Raw genomic sequence first — 13,072 nt, 5'->3', positions numbered from 1 at the left:
CCTGCTGTGCTCTGCTCTGTTCTGCCCTGCCAGGAAATCTCATGAAATGTGCCACATACCATGGGATTTGCTACATACATCTGCAGGCTTTTAAATATAAAGAAGATGGATATTTCCCTGTTTTTTAAAAATGTATTGATATTAAAATGGCCACATATTTTAAGAAGCATTAGACTTAGGGTAGTATTTTGTAGCTCTGTGTTTTTTTCTTTGCTCTTTCTGAAATGTCTCCAGGCAAGGAGGTCAATTCAGCACTATTTACGACATTCCTAATGTTGTGCAGAGTTCCCATCTATCCTCCAATCCTGTCTTTATTTCTATATCAGCAGCACCCCCCTCCCAACCAACAAACATAATTCCATTGAACCGATTTCATTAAATCTTGGAGTCCTAGTGGTGACCAACACTGTAGGGCAGATCATTACTGAACAAGGAGGGAGATTCCTCTCAACAGATGTCTGTAACAACCAAACAGCTCCAGATAGAAAGAAGTGTCAATTTTTTTGTGGGCAGTGTAGAGGTTATGACCAACACACATAAAAGTTCAGGGAAATTTACATATGAGAACTGGCTATTTGTTCTCCTCACCTTAAACTTAGAGGCACAACCATGCCTTAATAATATGGGTAAATTTTTCTGTGGTAAAATATACCCTTGAAAGGATATCAGTTTCCAGGATCGTACAGAATCAGCAGGTAGTTAAGAAACAAAACATTGACATATTTCAAAATGACAGTATTAGTTTTAGCTTTCAACATTTCTTGCCAAAAAAAGGGGTAGTGGGGGAGAAATCAAACTGTTGTAGGAATCCCTTAAGATTCAGTTCAAAATTGCTTTAACAAAATGTCACATAGTCTTTATCACTGATTTAATACAAGCACATCAGAGGCTAGCCTTATAGCTAGCTAGTCCAGCTCTTGACATACTCTAAAGTACATGAAACTTGTGCCAAGGGAAGGTTTGGGCCATTTGATGTCCTAAGGAGTACTTTTCCCCCCTTTGAATTGAAAGCTGAGATCATGCCTCCTGTTGAGTCAGGCACCTGACTTCTCTGCAGTATGACCTATAAAGGAGGATTAACCCTTCATAAACTCACCATTTGCTAGCAAGTTCATTAATCCTGACTTTGCTGGACATTTACTTGTCTAAAGAAGCCTGTGCTTGCTGAGCAGAGGGAAAGAAAGTATGGGAAACAGCTATCCACAGACGCTGGGATGCATCTGAGGATTAAAAGAAGCATTATTGAGATATAGACTAATCATGGAGAGGGGGAAAGCAAAAAAGCCAGACAACAGAAACATGTGAGAGAAGTTTGGGTGACACTTGTAATACAATGTGAGACTTTCTCAGCTGACTGTTTAAAAAGGATTTTTTAAGAAGTTAACTCTTAAAATTGGTAGTAGGTTTGACAGCTGTTCCAACAGCTGTTCACAATTCCCTACAGGCCTATCAATCCAAGGAAGCTATAGTGACATTCCTCCACCTCCTATTTAAAAATACATAAGACAAATACTAGGCAACTACACAGCTTTTATGAGGCAAATAGTTATAGTTAAGCTTTTGGTTTTAATTTGCGGGTAATAGGTTTTTAATGAATGGCACTGCTTTCATGGAATTGTTATATATTTTTATTGTTTGTAAGCCTCTTGGGGCCTTCCAAAAGGGAGAAGCAAGCTGAATATTAGTTGAATAAATAAATAAACACTAACACAGATATTGTGATTTTGCTTGCATAGTGCATTGATATGCAGATTTGTGAGCTTCTGCAGACACGGCCTAATGCATGGAGCTCCTATGGTATAGTTAGTGTGCTTCAAAATGGATTTAACAAAGCCTCTTTATCTCCTATTTGTCTTGAAACAACAACATTGGTTTTTATAAATTGTTATCTACTCGGGCTAAATAAAGAATGGTTTCTTTAAGCACACTGGCTCACATGTTTTGCAGCATTAGAAGGACGAAAAAAGAACTATGTCCTTGCAAAAGGCTGCTTCAGAATTCAGCTATAGGAAAAAAGCCATAGGAAAAGGGATCCAGTCCATTCACCTTCATCACTTACTTATGTCTGGTGAGATATCTACTTCTTAATTGGTTAGTGGCAAAGGCTGGTGTTAGTTAAGGGGTTACTTTAGTATTCTGCATTTGAATTATATAAGGGATGATACATTTGTAACTGTGTGTATTGTCAGAATTAAATAAACAAGCAAGCAAGCAAGCAAGCAAGCAAGGAAGCCAGCCAGATTATTAATGAGTAGACAAATGCACAACAAAGGGCAAGGATGTGTGATTTTTGCTGCTCTCCTCTTTCTCTAAAAGTACTATTTGGCTGCCAGGAATATGTCCCTGAGGGTCACAGAACCCAATAACATATTCCTCTTAGCTAAAGAGTACTTTTAGTGGGAGGGGTATCAGCAAAAATAACTTTTCCCCCTCTGCTCATGTTCACTGCTCAGCATTATTTCTTTATTTAGATGGGAAAAGAGGAAATACCTATTTTTCAAATGCAGAATTCAACTGTGATACCAGTAATCCCAGTTAAAAAAATCTAGAATTCTGAAGCAATTCTAGAAAATCAGATATCACTACATCACAATCCAGCCCTTGTAGTTAAATTCTTATTAGTAACCATTTTTTTAAAAAATCTAGTGACCTTAAGTATTAACATACCTATTGTAAATTTAAAATATGAATTGCTCTTCCTAGATCAATAGCCAGTGGGCATGGGGGCAGATATTTGATATATAAAAACAGAAGTATGTTCTAGACTTCTTTTTATAATTTATCTATTTATTGCTTGCTGGAAAGAAAAGTAACACTACAAAAGCAAAATTGCTCACTGGAAAGACCCAGGGCAAGAAATCTTAGACTGGTGAAATAACTTAACTGAAAACTGTCTATGGTTACTGGTCCATCTGGGTCTTGAGGAGTTCATACAGACTTAACTACTACTGGACTTCTGGGCTTGACTTGTAAAGAGTCAATATGTAGGGAAGGGTAAGAAAAGAAGGGACATAGGACAATACTTTGGAATATAAAAACAAATATACAGGCAAACCTCATTATACATGGACTCTATTATCAGCGTTTTCGCGTATTCGTGGGTGTCTAATTGACACCCATTTTCATTATCCAAAGATACAAAAGAGTTAAAACCCATGTATCTGCAATTCCTAAAGGACCAGAAGTGCTCGTGGAGGCCACTTCCAGCCACCATTTTGTAAGGAAGAGCCATTTTGTGGCTCATTTCCTTTTTTAAAAAGGATTTCCCCATGATTTGGGGGGGGGGGGTTCATGGATTCAGGGAGCATTCCTGGGCACATGTAGACCCAGTGGAGCACAATACAATAAAGAATTTAAATAATTTTTGCCGCCTTCTTCTTCTGCTTCTTCTTCTTCTTCTTTTTAAAGAAAAGTGATTTTAAAACCTCTTTTGTCCATTCTGGAACCTAACCACCCATTTCCCATAGGCATAATGCCTCGTTACTCACGGTTTCATTACTCGCGGTAGTAGGTGAGAAATGGAACCCACAAGTAATGAGGTATGCATGTATGCAATTTTAAAGAATAAGAAAAAATAATCTTCTGAAAACATTGGCCAAAACATTTAGCTAGGATTTATTTTAAGTTAATTTGTCAATAGAAAATGCACAGGAGTAATGGTAAATTGGAATTATTTAGCAATCCATCTTAAAACATTTAAAATCCATTACAACAGCATTAAGAAGTCCTATAAATCAAAAATCCATCCATCTCTCTTTCTTCTTCCACAGATGTGTGGCTTGATTGTAGACACTCCAGCTAATTGATTTTGGCACATTATGAAAGGATATCATATTAGTGTTGAAAAACATTCTTTCTTTTTAAAAAGAAGAAACATCCTCTAAAGGAAGGGGGGAAAGGACTGTATTAAATGATGTATTACTGAGGCCATGTCAATAACAATCCTTGACATGAAGCTTAAGATTTCAAATGAGATACCAAACCTAATTTATAAATATTTTCCATCTGGGTCCTGCTTTCAGTCATGCACCAAGCTGCAGTGTGACCTGAAATTTAATTCTCTTTGCCTGATAGCTACCATAGTACACAAAATACAGTAAAACAGATGGATTATTGCATTTCTCTTATGCCCCTAGAATCAGTACTCTTTAACACACTGATCCAAACCACCAACCCATTACACTGAAATCAATGTATTTCAGTACATTAGGATGGCTGAACAAAGACAGATCACAATTAAATCTCCTATACTGATGTAATTCCTAGTTGTGATGGTGCAGTAAAGTAATCATGTTGTCAAAGTGCTATGTTGTCATAAGTATGATAGTATAAAACGGGGAAGCAACAAAGCTAGGGGAGTGGTGCCAAGGGGTCAAAGCCCCTCCACCCAATAAAATTTAGATATCCTGACCCAATTAGCAATAGCAATATAGCAATAGCACTTACATTTATATACCGCTCTATAGCCGAAGCTCTCTAAGCGGTTTACAATGATTTAGCATATTGCCCCCAACATTCTGGGTACTCATTTTACCGACCTCGGAAGGATGGAAGGCTGAGTCAACCTTGAGCCCCTGGTCAGGATTGAACTTGTAACCTTCTGGTTACAGGGCGGCAGTTTTACCACTGCGCCACCAGGGGCTCTGATGGGAAATGTGCACCTAAATCAGAATGGACAGCTCCTACAGACCCATAGATGCTCTTGTACGTACGGCACCTCATATAAACAGCAATGTGCAATCGAAGACTAAAACAGGAATAAAAAGAATCTATTTTGTATCATCCAGCGCAAAACTAAATGTTATGGCAGACGCGGCCACAATTAGCACAGCTATGTATACTTTTATCAGCCAAAATAAATTCTCTCTCTCTGCATTTATAAAACAAACTAATATGTATATAATTTTCAAGCAAACCTGCTCCCTAGTGCATCGTATCTGGGTATCTTCAGATCTTGCATCCCTTATTATTTTGAAGCATTTTTGAGACTACTGACCAACACTGCAAAAAACAGACAAGGAAAGTCATGGGCCATCTATTAACTGCCAAGGAGTGTGATTACCACAAGGCCCAATGTCAGCACATGTAAAACATGACTAAAAATAAGAAGCAAAGCATGTAATATAAAGTTGCACAAATGACCAGCGAACATGCAGAATATTAATATACAAATAATGCAAGTCCCATTTACAGAAGACATTTAGTTTATATAGGTCCACAAGGCACTTTGCATTAGAGGTTTGAAAGCAGTTCATTTTAATGAGATCACCTGACGTGTGTGTGTGTGTGTGTGTGTGTGTGTGTGTGTGTTTGTCCTACTATCAACTTCGCAATGCCTGCAGCAATATGAACCAAATCAGGTACAGTAGTAGGGACACCTCAATGGCATAGTTTGTGATGATGTCATCCAACCCAGCTCAAGATGGTGGACACGTAAATATTTGAGGCGCAGGTGGGCTAATTTGTGAATCACCTAACCAATTTGAACCAAATTTGCTACAGATGTAGGGACACATAGGGATACCTCAATGGCATAGTTTGTGATGATGTCATCCACTCCAAGATGGTGGAACCATGAACATTTGAGACACAAGTGGCCTAAATTGTGAACTGTCTAACCGATTTGACCCAAATTCGGGATAGTTGTAGTGAGTGACACAAAGGGACACCTCAACAGTGTGATTTGTGATTATTTCATCCAGCCTGGTTCAAGATGGCGGATGAGTAAGTGTTTGAGGTGCAAGAGGGCTAACTTGTGGACCGCCTAACCAATCTGAACCAAATTTGGTACAGTTGTAGTTAGTGATACATAGGAACACCTCAATGGTGTAGTTTGTAATGATGTCATTCACCCTGATCCAAGATGGTGGACATGTGAACATTTGAGGCACAAGTGAGCTAACGCCTAACCAATTTGAATCAAATTTGCTACAGGTGTAGGGACACATAGGGATGGCTCAAGAGCGTAGTTTGTGATATCGTCATCACCCCAATTCAAGATGGCAGATGTGTCAACATTTAAGGCTGAAGTGGGCTAACTTGTGAGGATGGTAATTATCAATTAAGATTATAGTGAAAGGAAAGTGGGCAGATTAGTTCTTTCCAGAACAACTTGTTTCTGATAATGGCGGCAGACTCCTGGTTTGAATGTATCTATATATATCTATATATTTCTCCTGGGTGTGCCTTCGAATGTGCATCCCGGCCGCCTAGCTGATTGGCTGGGCGGCACAGGCGCCTGATTGGCTGGCGCACCCAGGAGACTTGTCTGGCCGGAGACTGGGGCAGAAGGTGGGGGTGGGGGGAGAGGTAGCCGGCCTCAAAGAGGCCGGCTGCAGAGGCTGGCAAGTGGCAGCAGCGGGCACTTGCCCCAGTGGGCCCGGTCGCAAAGGCCAGGAGGCGGTAGGCCAGGCTGCAGAGCCAGGCTGCAGGCCAGTGGGCCTAGCCACAAAGGCCAGGCAGCAGCGGCGGGCCAGGCTGCAGAGGTGGCGGGCCAGGCTGCAGAGGTGGCGGGCCAGGCTGCAGAGGTGGCGGGCCCGGCCGCAGAGGCAGCTCACAGCCAGGCGGCGGTGGGACCGGCCACTGAGGCGAGGTGCCCTTGGGAGGCTGGGGTGGGAGGGACCGGGAGGTGGGACTTCCCTGTTCGCCATCCGGGAGGAGGAGTGTCAGCGGCAGGGCCCTTTTTGGCCACCCACCGCCTGATAAGTAGAGTAAAATAAAATGCAGGGGGAGGAGGGAAGGGGAGGAGGGGGAGGGCAAGAGAGAGGGGGGAGGGCAAGAGGGAGTGGGGTGGGGGAGGGCAAGAGGGAGTGGGAGGGTAAGAGAGTGGGGCAGGAGGGAGGGCAAGAGAGAGTGGGGAAGAGGGGAAGGGCAGGAGAGGAGAAGGGGGAGGGGAGGGAGGGAAAGAGAGTGGGGCAGAGGCGGAGGGCAGGAGAGAGGAACAGGGGGAGGGGGAAGGCAGGAGAGACTGGGGCAGGAGGGTGAGAGAGAGAGGTGGAAGGGGGAGGGCGGGCAAGAGAGAGTGGGGTGGGCGGGAGGGGGCAAGAGAGAGTGGGGTGGGGGGAGGGGGCAAGAGAGTCGGGAGGGAGGGGATGAGGGGCAAGAGTGTGGGGCAGAAGAGAGAGAGAGGAGGGGAGTGGGGCAGGGGGAGAGGGGAGGGCAGGAGAGAGGAGCATGGAGAGGGCAGGAGAGACTGGGGCAGGAGGGTGAGAGAGAGGGGTGGGGGTACAAGGGGGAGGGAGTGCAAGAGATAGTGGGGCGGGAAGGAGGGGAAGGATCAAGAGAGAGTGGGGCAGGAGGGAGAGGAAAGTACAAGAGAGTTGGGCGGGAGGGAGGGGAAAAGGGGCAAGAGTGTGGGGCTGAAGGAAGGGAGGGGGAGGGAGAGTGGGGCAGGAGGGAGGGGGAAACAGCCGGCCCCAAAGAGCGCACAGATGCTCTGTGCGTGCTGGCTAGTTCTTAATATTAGTTGGTTTACAAAATAAAATATTCAGATATCACCGGCCCTTCTTCTTATCCTGATACAACAACCTTATGCTAAGGTTGGCAAAGAGGCACCTTTTAACATGGTGATTCTCTTTATTTAGCAGGGGGAGAGTAACTGGCCCTATCCACCCCCAGCACAATACCTCCAGTGATTGTTGCTGGTGTCTATCTTATGTTACTTTTAGATTGTGAGCCCTTTGGGGACAGGGATCCATCTTATTTATTTATTATTTCTCTGTGTAAACCACCCTGAGCCATTTTTGGAAGGGAATAGAAATTGGAATAGAAATTGAATAAATAATAACAGCAATAACAACAACAACAACAATGATGTGCCTTCCTCATAGGAATTTTGTAATGAGTGAAGTGGTCCCAAGGTCAATGCATGGCTTTATAACATCTTTTGTGTGCCAGGCAATAACAACTCTGCTATTATTCCACATGTACACTTGAAAGAGAGTGAATCAACATAGTCTCTGATTTCTGAAGAGCTTTTATCTTTCCTTCAGCTTGCAGCCTCCCATTTCCCCTCTTGAATGCACTGACAAATCAGTGTTCGAAATGAGTCAATGGGGTAGTTATCTCCGGTTAATAAAATATAAGCAACACCTTTCATTCTTCTAGATACAAAAAAATACTTTTGTGAAGAGAAATTCTGATTGTCTCACTGGAAATTGACACATACAGGTATAATTGCTGACAGTCCCTATAACTTTACCTCATTTATACAAAATACATACAAAGTAATAGACTGCAAAGGAACTTATACACTAAACTGTATGGTCTCTGCCTATGGTCTTCTGTATGTATGGTCTTATTGCCTTGACACTAAGGATTCTGGGCTTTGCACAATTCTTCAACAGCAAAAGATTTTAACAGACCCTCCTTCTCCTTGAAATGTACAGTTTTTGAAATTCAGTCTAGAGCTTCATAGAGTAAAACAATAATGGATTTACATTTGTGAGAGATGAAGGGCTTTTTCTAGCATACATAATGAGCATATATAGACACTAGGGATGTGCACAAAACAGATTTTGCTGTTTGGATTGAGTTCAAAACGAACTGCAAAATCCTCAAATAGATTCATTGAAACAGAATTATTCAACTGATTCAGCCATAGGGAACTCAAAACACCCCACTGTTCTCCATCGGTAGGTCCTAGTCAAACCAAAGTGTGTTGTGTGGTAGTGCATGATGGGTGTTACCTACCACCCAACCCTCAGAATAAATGGGCAGCGGTGATTTTTAACAAATGTTTAATCTTCCCCATCCCCAAACCTCCATAGGATCCTGTGAGGGTTTGAGGGAAAGGTTAAAAAAAATTAAAATCATCCGCTTGCCCATTTCTTTGGTGGGTTGGGTGGTAGTCCTGCCATCATGTCCTACCACACATCCCACTTTGATGTCCCTAGGACCTACCCATGGGGAACAATGGGGTGTTTCGAGTTCCCCATTGTTACCTATGGCTGTAATGAGCAGAGTGCACACATTTTGCAACCCTGCCTTGAAAAACACTGCAAAACAGAAGCACGCAGTCCCTCCCAAACACAGAACAACATATTTTGCAAAATACACAGTCCAATAATGGCCAAAAAAGAATCACTAACCCTGAATCCACTGCCAGTCACAGTGCCTGCACTGGAATAACATCATTAGCACAAGTTGCTCTCTTACACATAATTATGGCTCCTTCAGCATTGCAACAGCTGCCACAGCAGCACCCTTGGCAGCAGGCATAGCTATAAGAACAACTAGAACGTTTTCAGTCACATTTTGACTGACTACACCTTGCAATGCAGACTGTAGAGCAGACCAGCAGTGAGTGAAGCACAAGTTAGTCTCAAGCTCAGGCATGGGGTTCATCTCACAGCAATCACCAAGATATCTCTCTCTCTCTCTCTCTCTCTCTCTCTCTCTCTCTCTCTCTCTCTCACACACACACACACACACACACAGAGGGGGAGAGAGGGGGAGAGAGAGAAAGAGCACCTGCCACTGTCCATTTCTTATCACACCATCATCATCATCTCACAAACAGGCAGGCAGGCACTCAAGTTCTGCCTTTGTCAATCTGTGATCTAGCACAGCAAGCATATTATACTCAGTGCTGAGAAAACCGCAAAACCAAACCTTCCTTCCTGCCATCCTGCCTGCCACAGAAGGACAGGAGGACAGAGCAATCATGGCTTGATGGACTAATGGACTGACAAAAAACAAAGCTTCTACACTCTTACCATGAAATGAACTCTCCCTTCTCCTCCTCTTCTCCAGCGTACATCCCTGCCTGCCTGGGTGATGCTGGGCACCAGCTGACAGCCTGACAAATAGTCAGGGCACCAGTCCATCTCATCATCGACCATGGAAAGTGTTTGTGTCTGCGTGTTTCAGCAGCACTAATGGGCAGACTATGACACATCTGGTTGTGGGGTTGGCCAGGGTGGGGCGAGCTGCCAGTGGTATTTCAGTGGGTGGGGGTGACCATGGGTCATCCACCCTCCATGGCCAGATCAGGATAGCCCAGCAGGCAGAGGATGGCCTTCAGAAAGACCAGCTGCTCCACCAAGTCAGCACCCATGCATGTGTGATGGGGTGTCACCACATGCTCTTACTCTGGAGGTTGGTTGGAAGGCATGAGAGGAACCAACACTTGATTGGAATGACAAGACAACCAAGAAGCAAGGAGATCTCAAGCCAATCAGAAGCCAGAGCCAGAAAACCAATCAGCAAGGGAAAAGAACAGGACTCAAGATGGCACTTGAATAACTCAAATCGATTGGTGCATGAATCAGGATTGTTTTGATTCAAACTCAAAACAGGCCCTTTATTTTGACGGTGTTTTGTTTTGAGTTTGAATCACTTGAAACAGCCAATTTGAATTTGAATGGATTTGTGCTCAAATCGTTTTGCACTTCTCTAATAGAAACTAATAGAGCACAGAACAAATCAATCCAGAATTTTCTAATAGAAACGTCTCTAATAGAAACTAATAGATCATAGATCAATCCAGAATTTTCACTCGAGGCACAAATGACCAGGCTCAAACTATCATACTTCAGACACATTATGCGAAGATCCAGCTCCCTTGAGAAGTCCATAATGCTGGGGAAAGTGGAAGGAAAGAGAAGAAGAGGACGACCAGCAACAAGGTGGATGGACTCGATTATGACAGCAATGAATGCACCACTGAGAGACCTTAAAGGCCAAGTTGAAGACAGATCATCCTGGAGAGAATCTATCTATGTGGTCACTAAGAGTGGACACTGACTTGGCGGTACTTAATCAATCAATAGAAACTACTCATCCAATCCATTAGGAGAAAATACATTCTAATGGAGTTGGTGGTCATTTTTAACCCTGGCATAAAATTCAACCCACGAGTAATCAAATTGCATGCAGGACTACTGATTAACTATTTAGCAGAATACAACAAATATTTAGATATGACTTTTCAACAAAAGTCCCTAAATCAGTAGGGGGGGGGGGAGAGAGAGAGAGAGAGAGAGAGAGAGAGAGAGAGAGAGAGAGAGAGAGAGGACTCACAATCTAAAAAATAAATATGAGACAGGCAGCAGCAACAGCCACTGGAGGGCTACTGTTCTGGGGATGTAGAGGGCCAGTTGCTCTCCCCCCTAGTGAGAATCACCACTTTTTAAAAGGTGCCTCCTTGCTTAGTTAGCAGCCCAAGAGCAGATAACTGAAGTGGATTCAATTCCAATCCAAATGAGATACGATTGTTATCAATTTGTAGATATAACTGCATCAAATTGAGCATATACAAAGGTTCAAATATGAACGAATCTGATGTATGTTCCATAGAAAATAATGGGAAATAATGGAAACACTGATAACCTCTTTAAGCCAGGGATAGCAAACTGCAGCCCTCCAGCTATTGTTGGCCTACAACTCCCATCATCCCTGTCTACTGGCTATTGTGACTGGGGATGATGCAGGTTGTAGGCCAACAACATCTGGAGGGCCACAGTTTGAGAACCCTGCTTTAAGCCATAAGGCAGGGCTGCTCAGCTTCGGCCGTCCTGCAGATGTTGGCTTACAATTCTCATAATCCCTGGCTATTGGTCACTGGGGGACCTAAGCTGAGCAGGCCTGCCATAAGGGGATGGAATTTTAAGGGATGGTAAACCCTTGTTAGTGCTTGATGTCACCCCAATTTCAGGCAGATAAATCCAGGGACTTCTGAGGAGGTAATTTTTAAATTGCAGCTCCCCACCCCTACCCCCATAACATTTTGCTTTGCTTGGAGACATGGTACATTAGTTCCTTACAAGCTGCAGACAGATAGGTACCAGGTTCCTGAAAAGAGATGCAGATCAATCAATTGCAGCATTCTTTCAGAAGCTGCAAGCCTGAAAAGTCATAACTTTATTGGTCAGCTAAAGGCAACAGACAACTACTCTCCTTCCTCCTCAAGGTTTTCCATACATACAAGATCATCCTTTTCCCAGTCAGTTGGGAAAAGATGCAAAGTTATAGACTAAAACAAAACCAAAAAATGCAACTTTTAAGAATCAGAAAAATGCATCAATTTGATCCAAACTCAAAGCAGGATATATCAGACAATTTTGTATCAAATCAGTCCCACAGCTGCATCACATCTGATGCAAAATTGTTTGACACACACATCGAATCTGATCCAATGATTGCTCCAATGCACTGCTCAAGCAGCCCTTCTATTCAGTTTAATTTCAAGGTGATGGAGGGCGGAATCTAGTCCTTCGCTCTCCTTTCCCTCCCTCTAACCAGATGATTAGTGGTATCAAGCACATTTTGATAGCTCCTAATACAGACTTCCATTCAGGAAAGACACACACAGTTCTCCGTTCATGAGTGTGTTTCCTTCTATTGCATCAGCCGTAATATTTAATGTAGAATCTGCAGCTCAAAATGTCATAGTAATAACAAATGATTTGCATTCACTGTACTAGGAAGAGAAAATAATATTCTGGAGACATTGGTACAAAAGTCTAACACAAGCTTTCTTGATTGTGGGTGAGAAAGAAGAAAAAAATGGTTTCCAGAATGAAACCTAGTGAATTAAACTGCCATTTGCTTCTAGATTGAAGGGGGTAAAATGTATAATGAAATATATTATAATAATGCAAACTTGCATTATTTCAAACCACATTTCCAAGAAATAATTTCGGTTTCAAGACTTTCACAGTAAACATGCAGGTATTTTTAGATGTACATTATGGTTTTATCAAAAATTATGACCATTTCCCCCATAGCTTTTCAGCAGAAAATAAATCTCCTAATATCTCATAGAAAGATCTTGGAACCCAGCCATGCTAACCTCTTCACACTTCAGGCAGTTCATGGATCCTATTTCACGGCTCATTCAAAAGGAAGATTAGGAAGACTTTTTCCATTTCGTGTTTTAAATGGTTTAATTCACAGGGGACTAAAGTCAACATAAGTATCCAAAAAATAGTATGCTTCCTGTGTAAGTCACATTTTGTCATCCTGATTAAACCATGATGTTCCTGTATAGAGCCATAAATTTATGTTGCCTCTTAAAACATTTCAGCAAGAAATACATAAGTAGATACCTCCTCAATTTTAATGCTAGAGA

General features: G+C 42.6%; 1 protein-coding gene across 10 annotated transcripts in view; it reads right to left on the bottom strand.

Moving 5' to 3' along the window:
* SULF2 (sulfatase 2) overlaps positions 1 to 13,072 on the bottom strand; it is a 450,340-nt gene that overhangs the window by 282,701 nt on the left and 154,567 nt on the right. For 3 of the 10 annotated variants that reach the window (XM_053248102.1, XM_053248099.1, XM_053248105.1), the window contains one exon: positions 4,917 to 5,001. The exons of the other annotated variants lie outside the window; for them this stretch is intronic. The gene's annotated coding sequence lies outside the window, so the exon portion shown is untranslated. The remainder of the gene's footprint in view (positions 1 to 4,916; positions 5,002 to 13,072) is intronic. 10 annotated transcript variants of the gene reach the window in all.

Source organism: Hemicordylus capensis, chromosome 4 (assembly GCF_027244095.1).
Source record: "Hemicordylus capensis ecotype Gifberg chromosome 4, rHemCap1.1.pri, whole genome shotgun sequence".
Lineage (NCBI taxonomy): Eukaryota > Metazoa > Chordata > Lepidosauria > Squamata > Cordylidae > Hemicordylus > Hemicordylus capensis.
This window is presented reverse-complemented; position numbering and strand designations above follow the sequence as displayed.